Source organism: Ornithodoros turicata, chromosome 4, assembly GCF_037126465.1.
Source record: "Ornithodoros turicata isolate Travis chromosome 4, ASM3712646v1, whole genome shotgun sequence".
Taxonomy (NCBI): Eukaryota; Metazoa; Arthropoda; class Arachnida; order Ixodida; family Argasidae; genus Ornithodoros; species Ornithodoros turicata.
This window is the reverse complement of record NC_088204.1, coordinates 35,948,765-35,976,179: the sequence shown is the minus strand read 5'-3', so window position 1 is coordinate 35,976,179 and position 27,415 is coordinate 35,948,765. Positions and strand designations below refer to the sequence as shown.

The following is a 27,415-nucleotide window of genomic DNA, read 5'->3' as shown; positions in this document are numbered from 1 at the left end:
CCAACTCGGTTGGGTATCGTCCCTGGCGCTGAAACTCGCCAATCACCATAATAAAATAAAGTTGTTGTTGCTCTCCTGCATGTCGTCTTGATTATAAACGCACGGGTTCGAGGCCTATATGGCATAAGGAAGAATCAATCATTCTCTTTTCTTCCCGTGTCGCACTGGACTTCGATGCTTCCCAGTCATCAAATATCGAAAATCAACAGTAATAGGCTGTGTTGCCTCGACACCAGCACATTCTCCGGGCTCTACGGCGGTGCTTGAACTGCGGTGTACCGCTATTACATCCATGGAAGAATGGCTACCAGTATATCACTCACGACTGCTTTTGGCGGGTTGTTTCGTTGTGACCGTCGTTGGGCGCCGCGTTTTTACAGTTGTTGAATGCGTTGAACCTGCAACATGGGAGGCGCGAGCGACATGAGTGCACTAAGGTGATGGAATTGAACAGAATCGGCACATAGCTCTCAGGACAGCCCTCATGAAGTCATTACCAATTATTTTTTTGCGATTTTGTGGCGTCTGTTTGTCTAGACGTAGATACATGTTTCGAGGACTGACTGAACTGCAGGTACCGTCTCATGTGTTCAATTCCTGTAACACAGACGATGTGTTTACATCGACCCATTGACCCATGACCCATTTTCAGGTCTGTAACATATATTCCGTGGTCCAGCAGCAGTTTAAGTTCTACCGTCGTCGTTCTAGCGCGAGGTCACGAACATCTGCCCTCTGGGACACTCCATCATCGCCTGTCAGAACTTAAGTAGGGGAATACCATCTCCTCTTCATATCACTATATGTGGCGATGGAATTTCCAATTTTCCCAATTCTGCATATCATACTGTAATAATCCGATTCATTTTGAAGGAATACGTTCTGCCATACCTAGCCCGCAGTATTGTTCATTACCAATTACGACTACAGATGGTACATGCATGTTCAGAGACAAGGTTCATTGGCAAGAGATCCGTTGCGAAGGGAGTGCGAGAAGAAACCGCGGCGACCGGGAACACGGGGACTACAACGCTTATTTCACATCACACAGCCACGTGATTTGTAGCTATTGAGATGATTGGAGTAGGTGCCGCAATACGTCCTGTGTTCCCATATGCATAAAAATTATGCATGAGTAGCATACAATATCTACATGTAGATGTTTCTGTTATTAAGTATTATGTATTTTAGTTATCGTACTATTTGAGCTAAATGTCGACATCTCAGCTGTCTGAACCTGGTGCCCTCATCCTTGACACACATACAAGTGTGCGCACACCCTCGGTGGAGCCTGCACAGCTGAGTCACAGCTGAGTCCTGGACAGCTCTGTCCAGGAGGCAAACTGAACTGTTCTCTTACGAAGGATGCAAACTTCCGCCAGAAGGCCAAAAATCAGTTTATTTGAAAGAGTACCAATTACTTGCTTTCTAATTGCAAAATATAGGGCATGCTACGCGACTACTGGGGCTTTTTGCTTCTTTCCGGGTACCTCAACTGGTGGCTTCAAGCTTATGTAACACAATAGTATAAGGTGGCAATGAGGCAGGCGAGCTGGTGTAGCTAGTTTGTGTCCCTCAGTCTCGTGGTTATGGAACATAGTAATGGAAACCTTGTTGAACCGTAAATGTGTTGTCAGATATAAATACGATGTGCAGAATACTCTTAGCAGAATACGCTGCAGTTGGAGTTTCCGTAGGCATGGTTGTTGTTAATGCTAACTGTTCAGATTTACGACGTGCTCAACATTGAATACCTCATAAAACACATTCTTACGTGGAACATTGTGGCATGTTCTTTTCATTCTGACCAGCATGAGCGTGGCCGGTGCTTTACTTTCTAGTACCCTAGGCACGCGGCAAACTTAATGCTTTAAACGGAATGACAGTAACTTCACCTCCTGAGCAACCATCGTCCCGAATGACTGCGTTTTTTCAACACGCCCCTGCTTTCAACAAGCCAGGAGAGAACGACGCCACACAAGACTATAGTTGGTGAGGAGGTGAACTTACCGCCATTACATTTCATTAAGTGTGGCTAGCGTATAAGGGGCTTATGTAAGGGAATTATGCTGCAGCGTTGTATACACGAATACGTGCTACAGCTGAGCTCAGGTAGTTTGCTTTCGCAATGCATTACGCGCAAGAGAACAGAAGAAGAAGAAAAAAAAAAACGACGGGGAGAATATTTGAAGGACCGAAGGTCGCACAGCCGACGACATATACGTCGGTTGGTCCGCGTATTGCTATTTATATGCAGGATGCCTGCGATAACGGTAGAGATGATCTCGAAGACATAGCGCTGTCAATGAAAAACTGACAGGTTTTTGTTGCAAACGGACTGATCTTGAAATGCAGCGCCAGAACACCCTGTGTATAGCTGACTCTGACTAGTATATTATTATAATATGCCACTACCCAAACCCAACCCAAACCCAAAACGTTTCCTAATGTCCTGTTGACCTTTAATTTATATATATATATATATATATATATTTATGTGTATATCTTAGACGTTAGTAGTCCTGGCAGTTTTCAGTTACTATCTGTTGCTATTTCGTGACTCAAGAAGATCCAAGTCATTGTTGCAGGGCACGACTTTTTCGGCAAGAAAGACGATGTCTGCGAAGCTAATAAATGAAGAACAAATACGAAAAATAGTTTTTGTGTTCATGCACAACATCCAAAGTTTCGCACTTAATTCCGTGTGAACCGTTATTTGAACCGTAAACCGGTATTTTTTACCGCTTTAGTTCCGGTTCAGCTCCAAGATGGCGTCGACTCTTTCGGTTCGGTTCAGTTCCGGTTCGGCCAAAAATAACGTTTAATAACGGTTTCCGGTTCGGGTTCGGTTCGTCTCTCTGGCCAGGAGTACGGCCCGTATAGTTACACGATCTACGGGAGAATGCGCGCGGGAAAGGAGGAATGCGGAAGAGACCCTTCAAGCTCGCGCTTCTCACACAGTGGAGCGATTTTGCCAGAAAAAATTCTAGCATATTAGTTTCTCGGCGGGAAGAACAGTTTCCTGCAAAAGAAAAAAAAAGAAAGAAAGATAAAATGTGGGAGTCCAGAAAATTCCATAGTCCCTTTAAGAGACAAAGGTTTCTGACCCCGACCATCGATGACGTTATAGGTCAGACGGGCAAGTCACAACAGGAACATAACATTCGACCGGAACAGGTATTGGAAACGTTCAAGGCAGCCGGACTCACATTGAACAAAAAGAAATGCGAAGAGAAAGTTCGAGCGACATTCAGAAAGTTCAGACGAGGAGAAAGTTCGAGCAATTGAACAAGCAAGGGTCCCGCAGAACGTTAGTGAATTACGGAGCTTTCTAGGACTGGCAAACTTATGTGCCATTTTTGTTTTCACACATGGCAACCGTGACTGCTCCACTTGGGGAACTCCTAAAGAAATCGACGCCGTGGCACTGGACTTCAGATCACCAAGAAGCGGCCGGTTTCACGTCAGTTCAGGCAGGGAGGTCCCATCGACCTCTTGGATTTTCAATATTTTATTAATATTTAGAAGCCCATCGTACATGATGACCAACAGCGGTAAAACGAATAATTTCTACGGAAAAGTTTTCGCGCAAAAAAATTTGCAAAATTCGCGCAAAAATCCGGCCAGTTTTGCCGTGTTTGAACGCGTATATCTCCCGAATCTTAAAAGATACTGGAGTGAAATTTTTTTATGCTTGAGTATGCCTACAGGTCAGCAGTCCGAGCACAAATTTTGGTGCGCAGGAGCAACGATCTGTGATATAAAAAATGGCGAACATGCTCTCCCGCGCAGTTTAGTTCCAACTTGGACGCGTGATTTCTCTGGCTGTAGATATTCCTCACTACAATATTTGGTATCCTTTCACTCAGCTTTTAATTATCTTTCATGTGATATATACATCGTGCGTATACCTCCTACAGGTATCTGCTGAAACAGGCAAATGTTAAGGTATATTTCGCAGAAACAAGGATTTTGAGCGTTCGTTTCTTGAAAAGCCCCCTTTTTATTTCTTTTATATTTTGCCAACACACGGCCCGATGTTAGACCTTTCATCTTACGTAAAAAATTCTGCTTCAAAAGATGTACACCTGCGATTAGCGCGTTAAAACGCGGTCCAGCTCTGCGGAGCCCGGCTGCCGGTACCGCGGGATGGCGGGCCTCCTCTCGATGTCGTACAAGTAAGGGACAACTTTGTGTAATCAAAATTAGTAGTTTATGTCGATATATTTACAAGACTGCGAAAAAGCAGTATTTTGCAATGACAGCGACAAATGATTTCACTCACTTTGTATGAAAACGTCCCCCTTCTGTACTCACTGCCCACGATACTATATTTCTCGGCCTAGACTGTCCGGTGTCTTGCTTTGCCACGCATGCCAACCCTGTATGCCACTTTGATGCGGTATATGTTTACCCATTGTTCTGCGGTATATCGCTGAATCTGTGCCCGATGCGTGGGTCGTCCTCACAGACAGCAAGGAGTCTTTGGCGCTCCTGTCCACATACCACCCGAGTGTCGTGAGTGATCTGCGTACCATGGTACTTCAGGAGTACGCCCAACTCTCCTCGCTCGGCCACCGTATCTGCCTTCAGTGGGTACCCGGGCATACAGGGCTACACGAAAACACATGTGCTGACGCGGCTGCGAGACGTGCCGCGCTTGATGCGGCCACGCCGGTGCCCCTACTACCGCTCCCGGTGTCTGCGTGCCGCCTGCTTATACGGCGTCTCTGCGGCGACGGCACCTGCCAGTTTGTTGTAGACGCTATCCGACCTAATGCGTTCCTGCAGTCCATCGACCCCTCACTGGAGTTTGTCATCGGCTGCCGCTGTACCCGCGAGGAGGAGACCCTTCTACATCGTCTCCGGCTGAACGTTGCCCTCACCCGTTCACTCCTGTTCAAAATGGGCCGCGTCTCATCTCCCACTTGTCCCTGCTGCGGTGTAGAAGACGATATCTCTCATCAGCTCCTCCACTGTCAGCGTCACCACCATCACTGGCCGTGCTCTGGCAACATCTCTCAGAGCTTGGGTGCACGGACGGACGGACAGACGTTTCTCTCGCAACACTCCTTGGCCCTGTGCAGCGAGCTAACCAGTGGAGAGTCACAAAAGCGGTGCTCCGCTTTCTGCGTAACACGGGTCTCCTGGGCTCCCTGTGAGCCCTGTGTTTCTCTCTCGACCCAGTGGGCAGTCACCACAGCGCTCCTCCGCTTTCTCCACGCTTCGAACCTTGTGAACGCCTTGTAATTGTGTGACTGTGTGTGTGACTTTTCAGTCTTAGTTTTGTGTTCTTCCTTTCCTTCCCTTATCTCCTTTGTTCTTAACTTTTTTCTTTTCTTTTTCTTTTCTTCTTTTCCTTTTCTTTTCATTTCTTCTTCTCCTTTCCTTTTCCTTTCTTCCCTTTTCTTTACTACCCCTTTTCTCCTTTGCTTTTCCTTTCTTTTCTTCTTTTCCTTTTCTTCCCCTTTTCTTTTCTTAGTTTTCTTTTCGTCCCCTTTTCTTTCCTTCTTCCCTTCTTTGCCTTTGCCTTTGGAATAGCAAGCCGACCTTCGTCTGGCTGACCTTTCCTTTCTTTTTCTTAAAGGGACAGTCGCATTCTCCGAGGTCAATTTCGAAACTAATGCGAATTCTAATTCCTTGCCGACCACTGAAGTGGGCCCGAAAATACCATTTCGATCCGCGGCGTACTTTTCGCGCAATCCGATGAAAAAGTAAACCGGAATCCTTGCGCCCTCGCTCTCTAAAAGTGGGAGGAAACGTCACCCGGATAAGGCCAATCAGCGCGCGCCCTGGGCAAATGCGAGCCGCGCGCCTGTTCGGTGATCGCGAAGCGAAGGGAGCAAACATGGAGTCGGAAAACGAGAGTGATGTTTCTCTGTCTGGGGGAGATTCTGATGAACATGTTAGCGGTAGCGGCGACGAGTTAATGCTGGATGATTACCCATACTCTACGGACCCAATACCTCTGGAACCCGCCGACCATCCACGAGATGTGGCTGCGGCTAACACGCGGGATGACATTTTTAGGTGACGTATCTCTTTGCATGGTTGCCGTCGGATGTGCGAAACAGTTTAGAATGTTGAAATCGGCAGGCGTCTGTGTGGAGTCCGCGACCCACAGGAGCCCGACGAGAGCCCGTGTTGCCATTCTGTTGCCAGGGTGGTAGAAATGTTCCACAGTGCCGCCGTGCAGTGCATAACACAACACCCATTACTCAGAGACATCTGCCTCCGTAGAGAGCTTCTAGTGGAGTACGCGCCTCAATTCTGCCGCTATGATCAACATTTTAGGCGACTCAATCCCCAGGACCACAGGTAAGCCTGCTGTAGTGCTCTCCCGTTTGCTATATGATTACGACCGTAATGAATTTTTCCGTTTAAATGACCCCCCATCAAGATTCCCATTTATTTTGGGAGAAATTGGATTTTGCCGAAATTGGAGGGAAGCTGGTTTGGGAGGGAGTTAGCAGTTGGAATCGGGCTCGTTGCACATCTGCCAACCTTCCACATTCAAAATGCGGGAGACCCTGGAACTAAGGAAGGAATGCAGAGGCTTTGAACTCCAAGGTTGGGATAGTGTCTGTTCTTCTGTTCTTGCCATTGTCTTCCCAACACTGCGGGAGATTTGGCAGGTGTGCAAATGCCCACAAGATATGATGCTAAACAAAAAGAAATGTCATGTGGAGTTGTCTTTTCCAGCTGCCTGAGGTTCACGGCATACTCGTCATTCACAAGATGGCCTGGATGCGTTGTCCAAGCATTCAGGAGGGAGTTCCCGTCTACGTCTTATCAAGGCTATCAGGATTAGGACCATCGAAACAAGGGTGTCTTGACAAGAGACAAGCTGGTGCATACTGATGGCTGGAACTGGAGACATGTAGTGGCAAGATGAAAATTTTGCTGACATAGGTACACTTCGTGCAAGTGAGCCTTGGTCATCCCCCTTGCCTCCCATCAGAGGTTTTCGAGAACACCACACAGCAATTTTCGTCTTTTCGTCATTGCAGTGTGGGGGATGTTTTGTTTTGTCACTCTGTATCTCCAGTTGCAGTCAACAGACTGTCTACCCGTCTGTACAGCAAAAACTACTACACGTGGCGGTATGAGCTCTGGCATCAAATCCAGACTGTAGTGCACTAAGTTAGTGCCGAGGTGGGAATATTTCGAACTCTGTGCAGATTGTCGATGCGGTATAGTGACGGTAATAAAGAATGACCCTATAGTTGTATCGATTTATTGCACAGTGGAGTATGACGGAGTGGGAATAACAAAACAGCTTAGGTTTATTTGCCTCCCATTATGTATGGCAGGCAAATAAACCTAAGCTATTTTATTATGTTGTGCTGTGGTTCTAAATCAATGTGGTGTGAAGTCTGGGTGGTTACAGGTATGCTGCCACAGGGATGTTAGGAGTAGCCCGAGCCGTAGCCCGAGCCGAACTTGCAATACATCTTCATCAAAATAGGCGTCGTCGGCGAAATGACAGGAACAGACGTGTGAAACATTCAATCCTTGGGCCACACCACAGCAGTGGCTGGCGATCGCTGACTCCCACTTTCGTTTCGTCTCGCCATTGCGAGGTCGGCGAAATGTAAGCTCGGGATTCGCGTTATAAGTCTTTGTGCACCCGGGCACGTAGCACCGGTTTCCTGGCTGTGAAATCGCACGTCAACGGCGTGAAATCCTAGGGCACACGCTGTCGTTCAAAGTACTTCAAAGCAAACGCGACAAGACAACAAGAAAAAGGGTCATACGCACGCTCAGACACACACAGAACTCCGGCGGGAAGAAGCGCCTCCTGATGGTTGGTTTATCCGGGTGACGTCATCCAGTGTCGGCGCCTTGCGGGGATTGCCGTGCGCGCCGGAAGCGCGAACATTTAAAAATCGTTTGAGTCAACCAAGTGGATTTGTGCGGAGAAAATTTGCCGGCGTACATTATGAACGACAGGGAACATGACCATAACAGTTCCGGAACACGCTTCCAGATGAGACTATCCTTTTAATAAACATATCCCCCCCCCCCCCCCATTGCTTTTTCTTTTGCATTCTAAAAGACGCCACGTCCTCAGCCCGTACATGGAGTACATGGACGCGCGTTAGGTGTTTTGGCAAGCACGTTATCATATCTTGTGATTCTAAGATGACGTCTTGCTCCAGTGAACGCAAGTTAGGTGTCGTGGCATGGTGCTTGATTCCTGTCACACCGATCCTGTGCACCGATACTGTCACACGCACCTTTGTCGTGGCCTCTTCCTGAACAGCCATGTCGCGCTCGCAAAAGTAGATTTGCAGAGCTCATAGAGCCTATGCCGATGTTTAAAATGGCACGTCGCTCCATCTGACACGTAAATCATTAGCTGCAAGAGGAACATTCTCATCAAGACATTCTTCAATAACTATGGAAGCTAACAACAATGACTGTGCTGAATCGTGACAAAAGCATTCGCTCACCACACCAAAACTGTGCGTTTCCGTGCCAGCTGTTACCGCACATGTGAATATGGAAATCTGTTTTCCACAGTGGCACGCTTGTATATCCATAGGCATGGCTACTGTCCAGTTTTGAGCGAAATCGAAGTGCATTAGGTGCGTCTCCTGTATGGTCCTGCTCTGAACGTCTCTAATGTAACAACGACAAATGCGAGAACCCGCCCACTTCCCTAGCTCTGAGAAGAAATGTACCGCTGCAAGTTCAGCACAGAACACGCATTTTGTGCTAAAAATCCTCTGCATAACTTAAAAATATCGTAAAATGAAGTATAGCAAGCTTCGTAGGAACTTGCGGGGACCCTTGAAAACAGCAATTCTTAACTCGATATTTATTTGTACAGTATTGATATCACCGTGTACGGAGCTTGCAAGAGTGAGGTTTTACCTTCGCTGACCATTAAGTTTGACCTAGCCGTTCAAATACGGCTTTACGGCAACGTAGGATTTCATTCAGATGCTCTGTTGGAAATAACTAATTCCCACAAGTGAATTATTTCTCCAGCAGGACGTCAAAAGGGAGCATCGACACGAGGCCCGCCATCCCGCGGTGCCGGCAGCCGGTCTCCGACACGTAGCTGAGTGAAGTGATTCCAAATGTGGTAGTGAGGAATATTTACATAAACAACGAGATTTGGCCGAGGCAGACCAACAATTAGGGACGACACAGACAAGTAAGCCTCAAACGCCCAGAAATTAACGAATGCAAACAACTCAGGGAAAAGATGTGGTGTAGCGGTTAGCATATCTGACCGGAAATCAGAAGACCCAGGTTCGATTCCTGGCGTCAGCACCTCTTTTCCCTGAGTTGTTTGCATTCGTTAATTTCTGGGCGTTTGAGGCTTACTTGTCTGTGTCGTCCCTAATTGTTGGTCTGCCTCGGCCAAATCTCGTTGTTTACGTCGTTTACAATCGCCCTGCCTCGTGTCTGAATGAGAGAGTGAGTGAGAAAGATGTAAGAGAGAATGGGAATAGCGTGGTTGGTTGTCCGTCCCCCCCGTACTTGAGGCACTCAATGGCTCAAGGGAAACGGCGTGCTGGTGTGGTGTAGCGGTTAGCATATCTGACCAGAAATCAGAAGACCCAGGTTCGATTCCTGGCGTCAGCACCTCTTTTCCCTGAGTTGTTTGCATTCGAATATTTACAGCCAGACAAATCACGCGTCGAAGTTGGAACAAAACTGCGCGAGTGAGCGGTTTCGCCATTTTTTATGTCACAGATCGTTGATCCTGCGCGCCACAATTTGGCTCGGACTGCTGGCCTGTACGCATATTAAACCATAAAACAATTCACTGCAGTATCTTTGAAGACTCGGGAGATATACGCGTGCAAACACGGCAAAACTGAAACACTCGAATTCAGGGCCGGATTTTCTCGATTTTTTTTTTTTTTTGCGCGAAAACTATTCCGTAGAAATTATTCGTTTTACCGCTGTTGGTCATCAAGTACGATGAGCTTCTAAACATAAAAAAATAATGAAAATCCAAGAGGTCGATGGGACCTCCCTGCCTGAACTGACGCGAAATCGGCCAAGCGTTCGTTCCCGTTAAAGAGAATCTGACAGGCAGTAGTGTGCTAAGCTGCTTTCGCAAAGATGCTCCGTCACGACTCATCGTGGACGAAAGCCCCATTGCGCTAGGTGCAGTCCTAGTGCAACAAAGAGGGGAAGAGTTCAAATCAGTCGCATACGCAAGCTGAGTACTAACAAATGTTGAACAACGATACTCGCAAACAGAACGAGAGGCATTAGCAGTCAGGGGGGTTTGTGAACGCTATCACTTGTACCTCTATGGAATCGACTTCACAATTTTCACCGACCACAAGCCATTAGAGATAGTGTATATGGACCCAACTCGCCATCAGCTGCACGTATCGAAAGATGGATGCCACGACTACAGCAGCATTCCATCCAATAACGTACAAGCTAGGGAAAACAAACATCGCAGACCCGCTTTCCCGGCTCTTATCCCTTGAAGAAAGAGCGTGCACCAAGACAACGATGCGGAAGCATATATTATGTTCATCGAAAAACCCAGTCACCCTGACTACCGCAGAAATCCAGCTGGAGACTGAAAAAGACACTCAGCTCAAGAAAGCTATATACACTGAGAAACGGGGAACCAATATCGAAGAATACAACATGGAAAAGCACGAGGCAACGGAATACAACGCCATGTTCTTACGATCAAGATGCATCATCATACCTCGCATCCTCACAAAGGTCATTAAGGCATCGTACAAACAAAGCAGGAAGTAAGAGACAATGTTTGGTGGCCATACATCATGCAAAGCATCGGAGAACATATCAGAGGATGTGAGCCTAGGGGACTCAAGGAGAACTGCTAGCGGACTCTTCTGGAGCTGAACTACTGTCTACTGCTCTACCACAAAGACAGTGGACAAATTGGCAATTGACATCTGTGGACCGTTCGGTATGGGTGAACCTATTTGCCTTGTGGTAGACCTCAACAGCAGATGGGTTGAAGCTAAAATACTAGGTCAGCAACGGCTACAGCAATTGTCTCTTGGCTCGAAGAACTATTTACACCGTTTAGACAAAGTCCGAGAACGGATCACAGTTTCTGGCTGAAGAATATAAAACATACCTGAATACCATTGGAACAAAGGCGCACCGTGTTGCAGCATATCGGACACAAGCAAACGGCGCCGTAGAACGGGTAAAGAAAACTCTACTCAAAATGTTACGGGCTATATACAACAGCAGAAGGAGCACACTGGTGAAAGGAACATCATTCGCTTCCAGCTAAATACCGCGTCACGACGCACAGCAGGCAGCCCCAACGGGGACACAACCCCGGAAAACTAATGCTGGTATGCAAGATACGCTATGATCACGGCGGACGTGGACTGTCCACATGACACCGCTTTAAGGGAACGCGATGTGCGCCAGAAGGAACTTTCGAAACGCCACGCTGACACCGGACGCAGTGCGCAACACAGCATGTCGCAGTCGGCGATACTGTTGTCTTGGTTCAAGAGAAAGTCAAGAAAAAAACAGCTACCGTCGGAAATGTGGAACGGCTACGTGTAGGAACGTTGCATAGATGAAGACGGTTGTAAACAGACGCGCGAACAAGCCTTTGCTGAAGTGAACGACGAGCAACCGTATCGAGCAAGATTTCGTTCTGCACACAAACGGGAAAGTTGTCACGCGAAGTACACGCGAAGTTGTCACGTACACAACTACATCATTAAAGTAACTCATGTACCCTACCACACCGCAGTGAATGTAATAATTTTTGTTGAAGATGAGAAATGTAGTGATCCTCCGAGCGCGGATGCCAACACGGGAGAATAAAAGATAACGACTAGACCGTGTACGCGTCTCTCTATGCTCCAGGGCTAAACCCCGTAGAGTAACCCATAAAATAACACACTGCAGAAAGAAAAGGATAGCATAGAATCCCGCAGCTGTAGATGTGGTTGGAGGGGAAGGGCGCCGTCCTCGAACTGGCATGAGAACTGGCATGAACTGGCCTCGGGTGGCATGATGAATGCTGAGGCCGATTTGCCGTTTCCGTATGTGCCATCTATATATGCTCCTGCAGACGTAGAAAACTTGTCAACCAGAGCATAAAATGGACTCGAAGGACTTGAGGGGGAACCTGATATCTTCGCTCTACAAGGTTCGGAAGACTTGCGAATGTGGGTGGTACGGGCAGAGACCAGGGGGCTTCCGGCGGTGTTACGTCCTTAGCTACGAAGCCAGTGAAAGACTGGTGCGTCCTCTGCGCTACTCGATAAAGTTGTATTCAAGGTGGTATCGAATTTTTCTGAGAAGCGGGTGACGAGGAATGTGCGCACGCAAACGTAGGAAGTGACGAGCCGTTTCAAATTCACATAAAACCTCAACCGGGAGTTCACCAGCTTCAGCCTGGACTTGCCCTGTTTCAGCCATTCTTGGAACTCCAAGGCAGCGATGAAGGCTTCAAGCAAACAGGCTCGGAAGAGTTGTTAATGATGTTCTGAAACTCGCGTTCAGGATTGGAAGGCTGTAGAGCACAGTCGCCTCCACCAAAGCAGCGTGAACTGCTAAAAGGGAGCGCTGATCACAGCCCCATCTCCTGAGGCAGAAAGAGCCCTACCATTGCTGCAATTTGGTTTCAACATGTTTAATGTCGCGAGCCTAGCGCAGGTCCGAGTCGATGAGCACAACAAGAACGCTATGGGAACAGTGATGGGCAAAGTACCTCAAAATTACACCTACCTAGTACCTGGCATCATTAGTACTTGAAGTACAGTACAAATTACCCAATTCCAAATGTACTTCAAGTACAAAGTACTAGGCCAACTACTTCAAGTACTCATCATGTACATTGCCAATTTAGTTTGTATCACTTTACATTTCACTGTTTAGTATCTGTGTCTTGCTTTTTTGACGAAACTTTAGCAAGCATTCTTGACAAATGCTCTGAAGGCATAAAGTCCTAGGTTAAGTAGTAACCCGTGAATATGTACTTAAGCAGATGTCATAATTTGCAGTTACATGTAGAGAGGTAATCAGTCAGCTGTGCTGTGATTATGCAAAATAGTATTAGTACCCCGACTGATCCAAGATCGCCCGTCTACTGTGGTGTTCCGGTACAAATCCTCTGCTATAACAGGCTAGGAAATTTCCTTGCTGCTTTTTGTAATACAACATGTTTTAAAAAAGATTGTGAAGAAAGTATAAACGGATGAATCACAATGTGAGCTTTCATTTTTATACGCTGTGATCTGCAGCAATGTAATCCATGTGACTAATTAAAAAAAACGTAAAATGTAAAAATGAAAGCATGCGCCTTTCAGAGTGTTCATCATGTAATGCAATCAGACATATAATGTGATATAAAATTAGAATGAATTGCCAATGAAGGAAACAATATATAAAAGCATAGAACCCTGCATTAAGAGAACTGAAATAACAATGGAGCAAACTTTGAAACGCGATGAAACCCGCGTGTCGGGAAAGAAGTCAAACGACGACACAACACACAAGCACACTCTGTGCTTGTGTGTTGTGTCGTCCTTTGACTTGTTTCCCGGCACGGGGGTTTTATGGCTATTAAAAGTATGATACACCGAACAGCCCAATTTTTATCCATTCTCAATAGAGCAAGTCAATGTGCTGCCCGTTGCAGTGTCATAATATGTGCGTGTCTTTGCATTCCATTCGTTTTACATAATCATAGAAGCGTTGATACTTTTTCAACATTTCGAGCCTCTCAACAATAGATTTCCTTCAACAAATATGCTCTTTAAAAGCACAAAAGAACCTCTGTTAAAATCCTCTAAAATGACGGCAAGAAGACGAAAATTCAGAGATAGCTCTATCTGTATGTTTTCGTCTTCGTGTTGTCATTTTAGCGCTTTCAGTATGTGCATTTTTGATACTCTTTTGTGATTTTTTGTCTGTAGTCCAAGTTTGGGTACTTGAGTACTTGATAGGAAAGTACTCGGAAAAAAGTACTTGAAGTACGGTACAAAGTACACGATTTAAAATGCACTTAAAGTAAAGTACAAGTACAGAGATATGTACTTAAAGTACTACTTGAGTACTTGGTACTTCAAGCACTGCCCATCACTGGACGGGAACGTACACTTTAAGAAAGAGAGAGATAACTTCTAATCCTTTTGGGGACTAAATGCATTGCCAGAAAAACTAGCCTTTTAGGGAGTAAATGCACGAGACTAGATTATATTTAATTATTTTGATAATACTCCTGGCGATTGACTCGTCGCGGAAGGAGGCACATACAATTGCTACTATGCGCATATTCCAGCACCACTATAAACATAAAGTACAACAACAACAATAAAAAAAAAGTCTCGGCGTGGGGGCTTCATTTCATGCTCTGTTCGTTAGTGTCCCAGGAACGAAATTCATCTGCATGGTTCAAAATACTTCGAATTAAGTCGTCAACCGTGACATGTCGAGTGATAAAAGATCTAGCGACATGAATAGGGCGAAATTTCGCAAGAAAGAGCCTCTTGATCATTTTTCCTCTCTGTGGATGGAAATTTGCTAAGTTACTACGTTATATTGCATTATTCTGTCAAATTGACGAGGAGCACAGATTTAAGTAGGCTGTTGCATTGAGAAGACCATTTGCTAAGTTCACAGACAATATGAGGTCTTATTTTAAATTTCGGGTTTAGGGGACTATAACCCACAATTACTCCCAATTTTACTCATTTCTTTCTTAGAGTGCACATGCTCACGCTTCTTGTTACAAATCCAAAGAGGGAAATTTGTCATGGCCTTGCGTGTGAAAGGGAACTCGATGCACTTTTCGGGCGAAGGTCCATCCTATGTTGCGTGAGGTACGTATGTACATTGTTTAAAGCCACATGCAAGCGGCGCTGAACAGCTGGCCGTGATTTTCCTACTGTCCAAAGGGCAACGTCATCTGCATAAGCAGAGAACGCCACTTTGCGGGGAATTATGGATTTTAGTCCCGCCATCACCACATTAAAAAGTGTGTCTCAGAACGCTTCGTTGGGGGACCTTTTGATCAACATGATGCTTAAGGGCTTTGGACTTTGGATGTACGGACAGCGACAGTTCGGTCCGTGAGGAAGTCTTGGAGCCAGCTGAAGAATCGACCGCATACCCTCAAAAGGTATGCAGCACATAAATGTGCGAGAAGGTATTATATACGACATTATCGAAATTATCCGCAGTCCTACCCTGCGGCACGTGCAACATGTCGCCACACTCGGCAGACAAGTCTTACGCGTAACTTCACCGTACAATTATTCAATGTCACGCGTTGACAAATACCTCCAAAGTAACGCTGGAATTAAGTACAAGTTACTAAAACAAGTACTTAAGTTAAATTACTAAATACTGACTTTTGCAAGTATCTGCAAGATATCAGCTTATTCGCAAACGTACACGTAACGTAAGTGTTTTGCTCAAATTACTGTAAAGTCTGCTTCATTCTTACCTGTCGAATGCTGTGCAACTACTGTGACATTCGTACTCACGTGACTTCCTCCTTACGAGACATTAATTGATGCATTTACACCACGGAAAACTACACCGAGCGTCGCAGAACCTAACGTGCGCAGAAATCTCAACACAAAGTAACATGGAGGAAGACGTGTCTAAGCAATTTGTACACCGTCTGAAAATGGGTGTCCCCTCAGCTCCAGGATTACGATTATGAAGGACACCTCTCTATGTATGTACGCTATGGAAATTGTTGGCACGTACAGGCAACAGGAGCGAATTCTGCCTGAGCCATTATATAGCCAGGAGCATATCTAACTAGCACTCTAAGGAGCGCTTATTATTCAATTTCTCACATCACAACCACCAATAGGGTAGAGTGTCACCCCTTGCGATGAAACTCCCCAATCACCATCACAAGATAATGTTGTTGTTGTTCTCCTGCATGTCCTCTTTATGATAAAAGCACATGCGCGAGGACTATAGGACATAAGAAAGAATAAATAAACCATTCTCTTCGAAATTCTTTCCGTGTCGCTCTGGACTTGGTTGGAAAGGCAACAGTAATGGGCGGTGTTGCCTCAACATTAGCACATTGTACGGGCTCTTACGACGGTGCTTCAACTGCAGTGTACGATTATTATACCGATGGCAGAATCGCTACCACTCTATCACTCACGAGTGCGTTTGGTGGGTGGTTTCCTTGTGACCCTCGTTGGGCGCCGCGTTTTTACAGATGTTGAATGCGTTGAACCTGCAACATGGGAGGCGCGAGCGACATGAGTGCACTAAGGAGATGAAATTGAACAGAATCGGCACATAGCTCTCAGGATACACCTCATGAAGCCATTACCAATTATTTTCCGCAATTACAATTAGACTTATACATGTTTCGGGTACTGACTGTACTGCAGGTACCATCAATGTCATCAGTTCTCATGTGTTTCATTTCTTTAACACACACGATATGTTTACATCGACATGACCCATTTTGCGGTTTGTAACATTTAATTCGTGGTTCGTGGTTGGTGTTCTGTTCACTTGGTCCTGCTCATACACAATCGATCTGCTTGCAGTGTAGTGGTAGTGAGATTATGAAAGACATCCGAGCTCGTCTCACACGTACCGATGTCGGTACTGTCGCTGTGTCTGCCTCGAATGAACTCCAATCCGACACCTTCGACTCCTTCAAGTGGGCTCATTCACATCCTTCGACCTGGGCATATGTGACTCTCGTGCCGGTCACGGTACCCAAGGCCACGTCTTCGACCGCGCCTCCGCATGTTCCCCACCTATTTCATCACGTTCGTACACTGTCAGGCGCTTTGTTAGGTGTGGCCAATGACTGCCCTGCTGTGTCCCTCGTAGTCCTTCAGTTACGACGCGGTTGTATTCAATATTATCGCCGCTCAACGTCTGATGGGGAATTGATGTGGCGGCCCGTGAATAAGGACAAAGTCACCCCGCTACACACACACGAGGCCACGAACATCAGCCCGCTTGTATACTCCATCGTCTCCGGTCTGGTCTCGTGTGGAGGAAGACCATCTCTTCATACCAAAGACTATATGCGGACAATAAAGCTTCGAAGCTTTTCCCAATTCTGCAGTTCATACGGTAATAATCTGATGCATTTCGAAGAAATACTTTCTTTCACATCTAGCCCGCAGTATTGTTGACTACCAATTACGACTGCAGATGGCACAAGCTCAGAGACAGAGGTCCATTTGCAAGATAGCCGTTGCGAACGGACTGCGAGTGGGACACCTTCAGTCTTAATCTCGTAACTTTTAGTAACAATCGCATTATTTTACCTTGTATTTCAGAAGGTACAAGGTAATTTTTCAGGAGTACCTGTTATAAACGTTACTCTACAACGAGGTTACACTGTTAGAAAAAAAGGTATAAATAAGGTATAATAATGTGTTCTTATACCCCTTTTATACCTTCTGCTTCAGATATATACCTTTGGATGGTATAGAAGAGGAACAAATCTCCTATTTATACCTCCAACGCTTCTCAAGGGTATGAAACAGGTATAAAGGAATGCTAACGTACCATATTTATACCTCACCAACACGCGTTTATATCCTGTACCACGAGGCTATGCATTTCACGGTATAGATGAAGCTGCTATACCTTCTGTTTCTTTATACCTTTACGGCTTTTTTATACCTTTACTTTCGCAACGTGCTGTATCACATCATTAGTATTTTGTTTTTGGTGACGGTACCAGCTGAGTTAACTGGATGTTTGATTAAGAAACACAGACATTAGTACAGTACTATCTGAATCCACATGGTTAGTTTATGGCTGTATGATATCTACATTGCCGGAATGTTGAATCTAGGTGTCCTCACCCTTAGAGTTGCGTACCAGAAGAAAACTGCTCCACACGTTGTCAAGTCGCCATCGTTACACCAGTATTTGTTGCTCTGTCAATGTCTGTCATCGTGATATATCACGATGCTCTGGTCTCCCTTCAAATCCGCGTATTGATCTTTCGATCTATCGCGGTGGAGGGAGGCGAAAGGGAGCCGGTCCTTCATATTTCGAGAAGGGCCCCTTGATAACGCGGTCCGCCCCCGGGTGGGCCGTGTCTTGGAATGCGCGGCCCGTAAAACGGTCGTCGGGGCAACATCGCTTGCGGTGTTGTTTCCGGGAAGATTTTTTCTAAAGATATATCACGATGACACGATGCCACGATGATGCCAATACATATATATCGTGACTTGATGACTGCGCAGAGCGATCTTGCTCCTTGAAATTTTTCTTCAGTTTTTAACTCCATCTTTGCGTGTGTGTTTTTTTTTTACATGGGGAGTAATGTGCACGAGCTTTGCTTTCTACTTAACAACCATATGCGTTCGCGTGTGTTTGTAGTACGTGTGTGTATGTCAAAAACTTGCCTTCCCTCCAAAGGTGATATTTCTAGTTCCCTCCTCTAAAAATGTACCATGATGGTACTCGCACAGGGGTATAGAGCTGTACCCCTAAGGTATGACATATAGCCCTTTGTTGAGGACTATTTTTTTTATACCTGTAAGCAGGGTATAAAATAACACCTAAGAAGGGCTAAGTTATTGAGCAGACGATCTATACCTCTAAAGGTATAGGTTTTTCTCTGAGTGTACCGTCTCCGACCCGTCACACAAACGTAAAGGTTATCCTGCGGATATCTCAATGCACCATGTATGAACCAGCATGAAGCAACAAGACATCTGGTTTCGTGAAAGCGGATGTCTTGCTTGTCCGTGTTCCTGCCCCGTTGTATCTGCTGCTCTGAGATGCCCAATCAGTACCAACTACCCCACACCAGAGCCGCGTGAACTGCTAAAATGGAGCGCTGATCACAGCCCCATCCTGAGCCAGAGAGAGCCATACCGTGGCTGCAATTTAGTTTCAAGATGCTTAATGTCGCGAGCTTAGCGCAGGTTCGAGTCGATGAGCACAAAAAGGAAGCGGTGGGAACGTACACTCTAAGAGAAGACAGGGATAACTTTTAGTCGTTTTGGTGACTAGATGCATTGCCAGAAAAATTAGTCTCCTTACGGAGTAAATGCACGAAATTAAATTTTATTTATTCTATTTGTGATACTCCTGGCGATTGACTCGTCGTAAAAGAAGGCACATACAAATGCAAGAATATGAACTGTGCGCATATTCCAGCACCAATATAAACGTAACAGAGTACAACAACAGCGATAAAAAAAATAGTCACTGAGTGTTGGCTGCATTTCACGCTCTGTTCGTTAGAGTCCCAGGAATTAAATTCAGGAACAAAATTCATATGCTGGATTGAAAATACTTCGAATTAAACCGTCAACAGTGATATGTCGAGTGATAAACGATCTTACGACACGAATAGGGCAAACTTTCGCACGAAAAAGCCTCTTAACTATTCTTTTCTCTCTGTGGGTGGAAAATTGCTAAGTTAGCTACGTTATATTGCCTTATTCTATCAAATTGTCGAAGATCACAGATTTAAGTACGCTGTTGCATTCAGGAAACCATTTTCTAAGTTCAGAACCTGCAATTACTCCCCATTTTACTCCATTTCTTCTTAGAGTGTAACGCTTCTTTTTACGAACCCAAAGAGGGAAATTTGTCATTTTCATGTCATGCGTGAGAAAGGGACCACGGTGCACTTTTCGGGCGAAGGTCTATCCCAGGTACATTATTCAAAGCCACCTGCAAGTGGCGAACTGTTGCTACTGTCGAAAGGGCAATGTCATCTGCATAAACAGAGAACGCTACTTTGCGGGGAATTATGGATTTTAGGCCCGCGATCACCACATTAAAGAGTGTCTGTCTCAGAATGCTTCCGTGGGGGACTCCTTGACGAACGCGATACTTTGGGCTTTGGCGACATTTCGGTCCGTGAGGAAGCCTTGGAGCCAGCTGAAGAGTCGACCGCATACCCTCAAAAAGGTATGCAGCACGCAAATGTGCGAGACGGTGTCATATGCGCGCATGATGTCTAGGAAAACTGATACGACGACCCTCCGATGAGCATGGGCATGTTGGAATGAGAGACTATAGGTCGTGAACTGGATCCATGAAGCTTTGGTGGTGACGAAGTCCAATAATTTCGTGAAGGAACACACGTTGCTTTTCGAGCCAGTCGAGAGGACGCAAAACCATTCTCTTCATCAGTTTTCCAATACAGCTTGTTAGGCTGGCTCGGTGAAAGGAGGGTAGGGCATTTGGGGGCTTGCTGGTTTCAGGATGGGAACAACTAAAGCATCCTTCTAGGTAGGTGGTAGAGATCCTTGTTGCCAAGAGGCATTATACAGATGAAGAAGAACTTGGAGTGACCGCCCATCAAGGTTTCGCACTGCTGCATACGTGACTTTTTGGGGTCCCGGGGACAAGCTGACGCTCACAAGCTTCAAAGCTGTCTTAAAAGCCCTAATAGCTCCCAGGAGAGCTGCTTTTCAAAATTACGATCCGATATGTTTCCCCCGCTTTTGAAAAAAAAAGCCTCTAATACTGAACCGACGCTCTACAAATGCGAAGGCGTGCTCCACAGAAACGGTAGAATTTACAATCTGATGCATTTCGAAGAAACACATTCTTTCACATCTAGCCCGATTACTACCAATTACGACTGCAGATGGTACAAGCTCAAAGACAAGGTCCATTTGCAAGATAGCCGTTGCAAAGGGACTGCGAGAGGGGTGCCTTCACTCTTGACCTCGTAACCTTTAGTAAGGGGTAAACAATCGCATTATCTTACCGTGTATTTCAGAAGTTACAAAGTAACTTTTCAGGAGTAACTGTTACAAACGTTACTTTACAAGGAGGTTATTGTTTCCGACCCATCACACAGACGTAAAGGTTTTATCGCGGATATCTCAAAGCAGCATGTATGAATCAGCATGAATCAACAAGACATCTGGTTTCATGAAAGCAGATGTCTTGTTGGTCCGTGTTCCTGCCCCGTTGCGTCTGCTGCTCTGAGGTGCCCGCTCAGTACCAACTAACCCACTCATTTTCAGTAAAGTTACAATTTGGCCAGGCGTGGTTGCTTCTGGACGCCTGCTTCCTCACGGACGCAAATCACTAAAATGCTCAAAATCAGCTCTCATCAGTGCATAACGTAAACAGTAGGGATGTGCTAACCAGCTGCAAGTGTCCAGTTGATTAAGAGGCCCGTAGAGTGATCTTCGAGAAGTTGGCAGTGTGGGCAATGAAGAACAATGTGCTCTAGGGCCTCCGGAGCACCGAAGTGACAGCAGCTGAGAGAGTCAACTTGTCTCAAGCGGTAACGCCACTGAGCTGTAAAACCCAAATTGTATCGCATCCGGTGACTTAATGTAGCATCTTGACGAGAGGTGTTTCGTGGCATGCGGAAAGCCAGCGTTGGATCAACTCTGCTCAGCACAGATGGGAGGACAATATTGACCATTTGCGGGAATCCAGGGGGTGTCACGAGGCGTCGAAGAACGGAATTACGGTCTCCTCTCAGCTGCGCAATACTCGTCCGTCTCCGACAGCTGATTCTGCAATGCTGACGGTCCGTTCGTTCCCCACGACACCACCATAGAATGGAACCTACTGGAGAATCAGCCCGTGTCCTGGTTCGCATACAAGGTGGTAAGCCATTAAGACGTCTGTCACTAGCGACGTGGATGAGCCTCGTATGCTAAAATTTTCAATACTTTGCAGTGCATATTTTGATTCAGTGAAGACTGCGAATTCCCGCGGGGTAAAATCGACGATGGGCTCCAGAAAGAAAAGGCGGCATAGAGTTCCGCAGCTGTTGATGAGCTTGGATGCGAAAGGCGTCGTCCTTGTACTACGCCTTCTGATGGTATGACGAATGCTGAGGCGGGCTATAGCCGTTCCATGATTTGAAAGCCAGAGACAAGGTAGAGGACGATAACAGACAACGCAACACATACTCAAACTCAGCTGCCACTTCGCAGAAAACTATCGATTTTACGCCACCGCATTAAAGAGTGTCTGACTTCATCGAGGAACTCTTTTATGAACATCACGCTTACAGCATTGGCCTTGGGATGTATGGATAGCGACAGTTCAGTCCGTAAGAAAGTTTTGAGTGAGCTGGAGAGTCGACCTAATACCGTGAAACTTCGGTGGCTACAAAATCCAGCCATTTCGAATGGGAACACACCTTGCTTTTCGACCCACCAGTCGAGACGATGCAAACCCATTCTGTCCATCAGTTTTCGACTACAGCAACAGGCTCACACGGCGAAAGGAGACTGGGGCATTTGGTGGATTGCCTGGTTTCAGGATGGAAACAGCTATAGCCTCCTTCCAGGTATGTGGTAGAGATCCCTGTTGCGAAGACGTACTGTACACATGAAGGATAGCCTTGAGTAACCGCCTGTGAAGGTGTCGCGGTGCGGCATAGGCGATTCTATCGGTTCACGGGGACGAGCCGACGTTTACAAGCTCCAACCGATCAGTGAAGAAATGCTGCGTATTGCAGTTGTAACATCCACAGTATAACTGCCATCAACTTTGTTTCTTTCTCGTATGACGTGTTATGCCTCAAATAAGCAAGCAAGCAAACCGAAACAGGGACGCGGAGAGGAGTCACAGAAACTTTCCCTTCCACGAGGCACATTGACGAGACAAATGACAATATTTCGCTCAACCCTCACGTCCCGCGTAGAGAAATATCTTCAATGTAACTCAGGAATTAAGCAGAAGTTACTGAGACAAGTACTTGAGTTAAATTACAAAATACTGACTTTTGAAAACATTTGCAAGACACCAAGTTACTCGTAAACGTATAGTATCACAAATACGCTACTCATGCTACTGTGCAAATCCGATTTAGGGCGCCTGTCTAATGCCTTGCAACTACCGTGGTATTGCAGTCGTACTCACGTGACTTCCTCGTTACAAAGAATTAATTAATGCAATTAAGACGACGTAAAACTACGCCGATTGGCGATGCCATGGCGGTCGCTCAAGTGACCCCACCTTACGTGCGCTGAAATCTCAACAAGTGAAATGTAAGTAAGTCTCTCAAGTAAAATTTATGTAACGCAACGGAGGAAGACGTGTGTAAGCAATTTGTACCACGCCTGAGAATGAGCTCCCCTCAGCTCCTGGATTACGAATATGAACGACACCTGTCTATGTATGTAAGGAAAAAAAAGGGGGTGGGGCGGAGCTCTTTGGCTGCACGTATAACGTATGTTTGTACGCTGTGGAACATATCGTCATGTACAGGCAACAGAAGATAATTCTGCCTGTGCCATTTTATTATGCTGGCTTTAGAAATGTAGAAGCACATCTAATTCGCACTCTAAGGGTAACACATTATTTATTTTCCCGCATTACCACCAGCAATGCGGTATTGTATCGCCCTTGGCGATGAAACTCTCCCATCATCGTCATAAAATAAAGGACCTATTGTTCTCCTGGATGTTTGCCTTTACGATAAGGGCACAGGCGCAAGGCCTATAGTATACAAGAGGAATAAATAGAGCAGTCTTTTCAAAATTGTTCCCGCGTCGCTCTCGACTCGGTTGCCTCACAGCCCTTAATCATCGAAAGGCAACAGTAATGGGCGGTGCTGCCTCAACACCAGCACATTCTATCAGGTCTACGACGGTGCTTCAACTGCAGTGTACGACCACTATCTCGATGGAAGAATCGCAACCACTCTATCACTCACGAGTGGTTTTGATGGGGTGTTTTGTAGGGACCTTCGTTGGGCGCCGCGTTTTTGCAGATGTTGAAAGCGTAGAACCTGCAACGATGGAGGCGCACGCGATTGTCATGCAATTGAACAGAATCAGCAGCTAAGTCTTAGGATAGTTACTCGTGAAACCATTATCAATCATTTTGTATAATTATGAGGCGTCTGTTCCAGGCCGAACGGGCCTTGTTTCGCGCACTGAATGTACTGCAGGCACCGTCTCATATGTTGAATTTCTGAAACACACATGATGTGTTTGCGTGGATATGTCCCGTTTTCCGGATATTAACATTAATTGTAACAGTCGATATTCTGAGATTGGTTCTAACCTTCTCGACCATTATTTTGTAAATTTCCATTGGTCCTACTCATACACAGTCGGTCTGCTTGCTGCGTAGCAACAGTCAGATTCATCCCTTATCCTCTTATCTATAAAAGTGAACTCCAATATACAAATATAATAATATACTCGTAATTAATATATAAATAAAAATTTTCCTGCACAAGGTGGGGAGCGGCTTCCCCTCCATACCGGTACCCTACATAATAAGGAGACGGAAATATATGGACTACATATGGTTTGTACCTTGCTAGATCGTCCAGTGACCGAAAAGAGAGTCTCCATACAAACCAGAAGAAAATGCATAGGAGAAGCTTGGTTCTTACAAAAAGCGTCCATAATCCGAGATGTCCATATAAACGGGGTCCATATTAACGAGGCACGACTGTATATGTTCTCAAATCCACTTTTCTTCAACCGTATTTTTTTTCACAGGCCATTTTAAGTGCAGAACATTCATACGACATATTCATGCAACACATTAAAGTGTCAGTCACATGTGTGTCCTACAAGCCAAAGATGGCGAGCACGTGGGTGAATTTTGCACGTAATTTGGCTCTGCTATTGTGCGATCCTTAGAAAATGTTACACAATGCGGAGGTGGAAGATGACCTCAGGACAGCTCTTTTTTAAATACATAGAACACTTATCAAGGTGGCGACAGGATTTGTGGCGACAAGTAGTGTAGGTTTGCTGTCGGACACGTGCCAGCTAAAAAATAGCCGGTACACAGCCGTACAGTCAGAATGTACAACCGTCTGGAAACAGCCGTAACAGTTATCAAATAGCAAGCACGCATTTGCAAGCGTCGATGGGGACCTGCGATCCCTATCGCCAGATTTCAGCAGGTACAAAGCCGTCACGTCCGTATGAAACGGCTTTGTGCGCGCTGGATAATATGTGTGCCCCGTGAGCCGTGTACTCGTGTGCTTGTTGAATAATGCGTGTGTCGGCTGAATATGTGTGCCTTCGTTGGAGCGTACTAGGTTGCTCCGCGCTTCGCCGGTGAGGAGTGACATGGCACCGCGTATTTTTCTGCAGTGCGTTGCTCTCTGCTTCCTCGCCCGTTGTCTGCGCTGCAACCTTGCTTTTGAGAAGGATGACAACCCGTGTCTTTGAGTACACGTATAATGTTGAGGTAAGTCAACCTAGCTACGATGCATCGCGCGACGCTTGTGTTTTGCTTGTGTTTAGCCATCGAAGTACCTTCTGTTGCAGACGGTGGACGCATTGCAAATGGCGACAGGAGAGGAAAGGATACACGAATGAAGCGACGTGAGGCTAATTGTATTGTTTCGTTATTTGTAACCGTGTGACTGTATCGATTGCAAGGACGTCAGTTACAAAATGGTGTACTATTCCAGCATTCACGTTGGAACAATCCCAGCCTGATATTCACTTCGGTTTCTTTACAGGTTGTTTCCTGTCTCAACGGTCACATACGTGTGCAAAATTGCAACGGCTTCTCACATCTAAGCGTCTCTCGTGCTTGGACTATTGTTCGTCGGCTATTTCGTTGGAAGAATTGTCGTGTTCGTCATTGGGACACACCTATTTAATACATGAATATCTCTTACCCTCCCGAAGAAGACCCTCCCGAATGCAGTCACTGTGGGAAACAACTCTCGATCCTTCACATCCTCATTGTTGCCCAGCATACCAGCATCTTCGTGAACGTCGTTTTGTTTCGTTCTACAGAAACTTCTTACCACTACACCCGAAACACTGAATTGCAAAGTCATACAAATTACATTGGTAATGTACTTGAGTACTTTGTGCTTGAAGAACATTTGGAATTGGTACCTTGTACAGTACTTGAAGTCCCAATGACGCCAAGTACCTGATACTTTACTTTAGTAGTTTATTATACTTTACTTTAGTGGTTTGCTTACTTACAATTTTGAGAGGTAATTTGCTCATCACTGGTGGGGGTGCGTTAATGAGTCTCGGGAATGGGACCTGACTGTACGGCAGTTCGTCCGTGGTACCAAATGGGATGCTGCAAGCATAAACAATGCATGCTGCATGGAAACATTACTTCATTCCCATTAATTCGGTTAAGTTTCCTGGTTCCGACGGTTTTCGCGTCCCTTCTTATGTCGCACAAATATTTAGTACTTAGTTGGAAAACACGAAATCAACTAAGTGGAGTTTCAGCCATAACTTACTGGTATGGTCTGTGGTCGAAGTATTATTATCGTGAAATGGTTCCAAGTTGTCGCCATCATCGACGACTCCGTTATTGCCAGGGCGGTCTGAAAAGGCGAATTATAACATTTAGCATGTCAAACTTCACCGCGGCGTCATCTACATCTCGCGTATAGTCAAGTGAATGCTTTCGATTCAAGTATTTGACGCTTAGTGACAGTGTGTGTGCGTGTGCTTAAAATTGACGTGAAATACACTTATGGCACTCGCTATCGGTGCTTCAGTGGGAAACCTGCAACAGAGAGAGAGAGAAAGCGGTTAGCGTATCGGTACGCTTTCTTAGAAACTGGGTGAAATGAGTTATCCTGAGTTATCAGGTATGAGTTCCTGTTGTGAGGAAGTTCGATGTTTTTTTTAACCGGTGTTGAGAAGCAATGCGTGGCCATCATTGGTACATGTCTAGGATCGGCGAGGTTAATCATCAGTGTCATTTGCAATGGCTTAATCCCAGTGCATTCAGGACATCCACCTCTGTGCACGTAGCACTGGCATCTCCTTCCTAAGAGAAAACATATATTATGTGTTGCTTGACTTGCGACCCTCAAGAAATTCGAGTGTCCTGCTTGCATCTGACGAGTCAGAATGAAGGGTGTGATGTCCCAGCTTAATTTGATTACGTACACAGAACATCAAAGTAAGGAATTGGTTGGAATATTAACTGACCACCAAGATAACGCCTGTGTTTGTAACCCTTCAAAAAGGTATATGCAGCATGCGTGCCAATGATGGCAACGTATTGCTTCTCAACGCAGGTTAAAAACGTCAATAAACGTTCACACAACGGGAACTGAACAGAATTTCAGATTCAGATTCAACAGATCACAGTTCATGAATCCGAATGGGGCACATATGGCGACGATAGAAAGGACATGGTGGGTCAGTGGTCAGTCCATTGCCAGTCTGCAGGAGATGCCATTTCTATAACATGTTGTCTATAGGCCGTTGGTGCCAATCTCCCATTGACAGGCCAAAGAAAGGATACACGGTAGTGCAAACGATATCTATAGACCTGAAACAGACAGGCTATATACTCAATAGTCAAAAGGAAGTCTATTGAGGAAATAGGACATCCACAGGATGTCAATAGACTGGATGAACTTATTTTGGTAAGTGAACATATATTTTGTAAGGATTTATCCTTATTTAAACCCTCTGTTTTGATACCCTTCTGAAGCAAAGCCTACAAAGTGCAAACATCACATGAGAGACAGTGTTTTTTGTTGAGCTTGGTGTTT

General features: G+C 45.6%; 1 long non-coding RNA gene and 1 other non-coding gene across 3 annotated transcripts; one reads left to right on the top strand and one right to left on the bottom strand.

The window, feature by feature from the left end:
* Positions 1 to 346: 346 nt before the first annotated feature.
* Positions 347 to 26,836, bottom strand: LOC135392987 (uncharacterized). 2 transcript variants are annotated; one of them, XR_010422358.1, is made up of 4 exons: positions 26,141 to 26,836; positions 23,609 to 23,683; positions 16,127 to 16,201; positions 347 to 398 (listed from the first exon to the last, which is right to left on the bottom strand). It is a non-coding gene; the product is annotated as an uncharacterized LOC135392987 (long non-coding RNA). The 2 variants fall into 2 exon arrangements; XR_010422357.1 differs by lacking the exon at positions 23,609 to 23,683.
* Trnas-aga (transfer RNA serine (anticodon AGA)) lies at positions 9,529 to 9,600 on the top strand. The gene has a single exon. It is a non-coding gene; the product is annotated as a tRNA-Ser (tRNA).
* Positions 26,837 to 27,415: the final 579 nt, after the last annotated feature.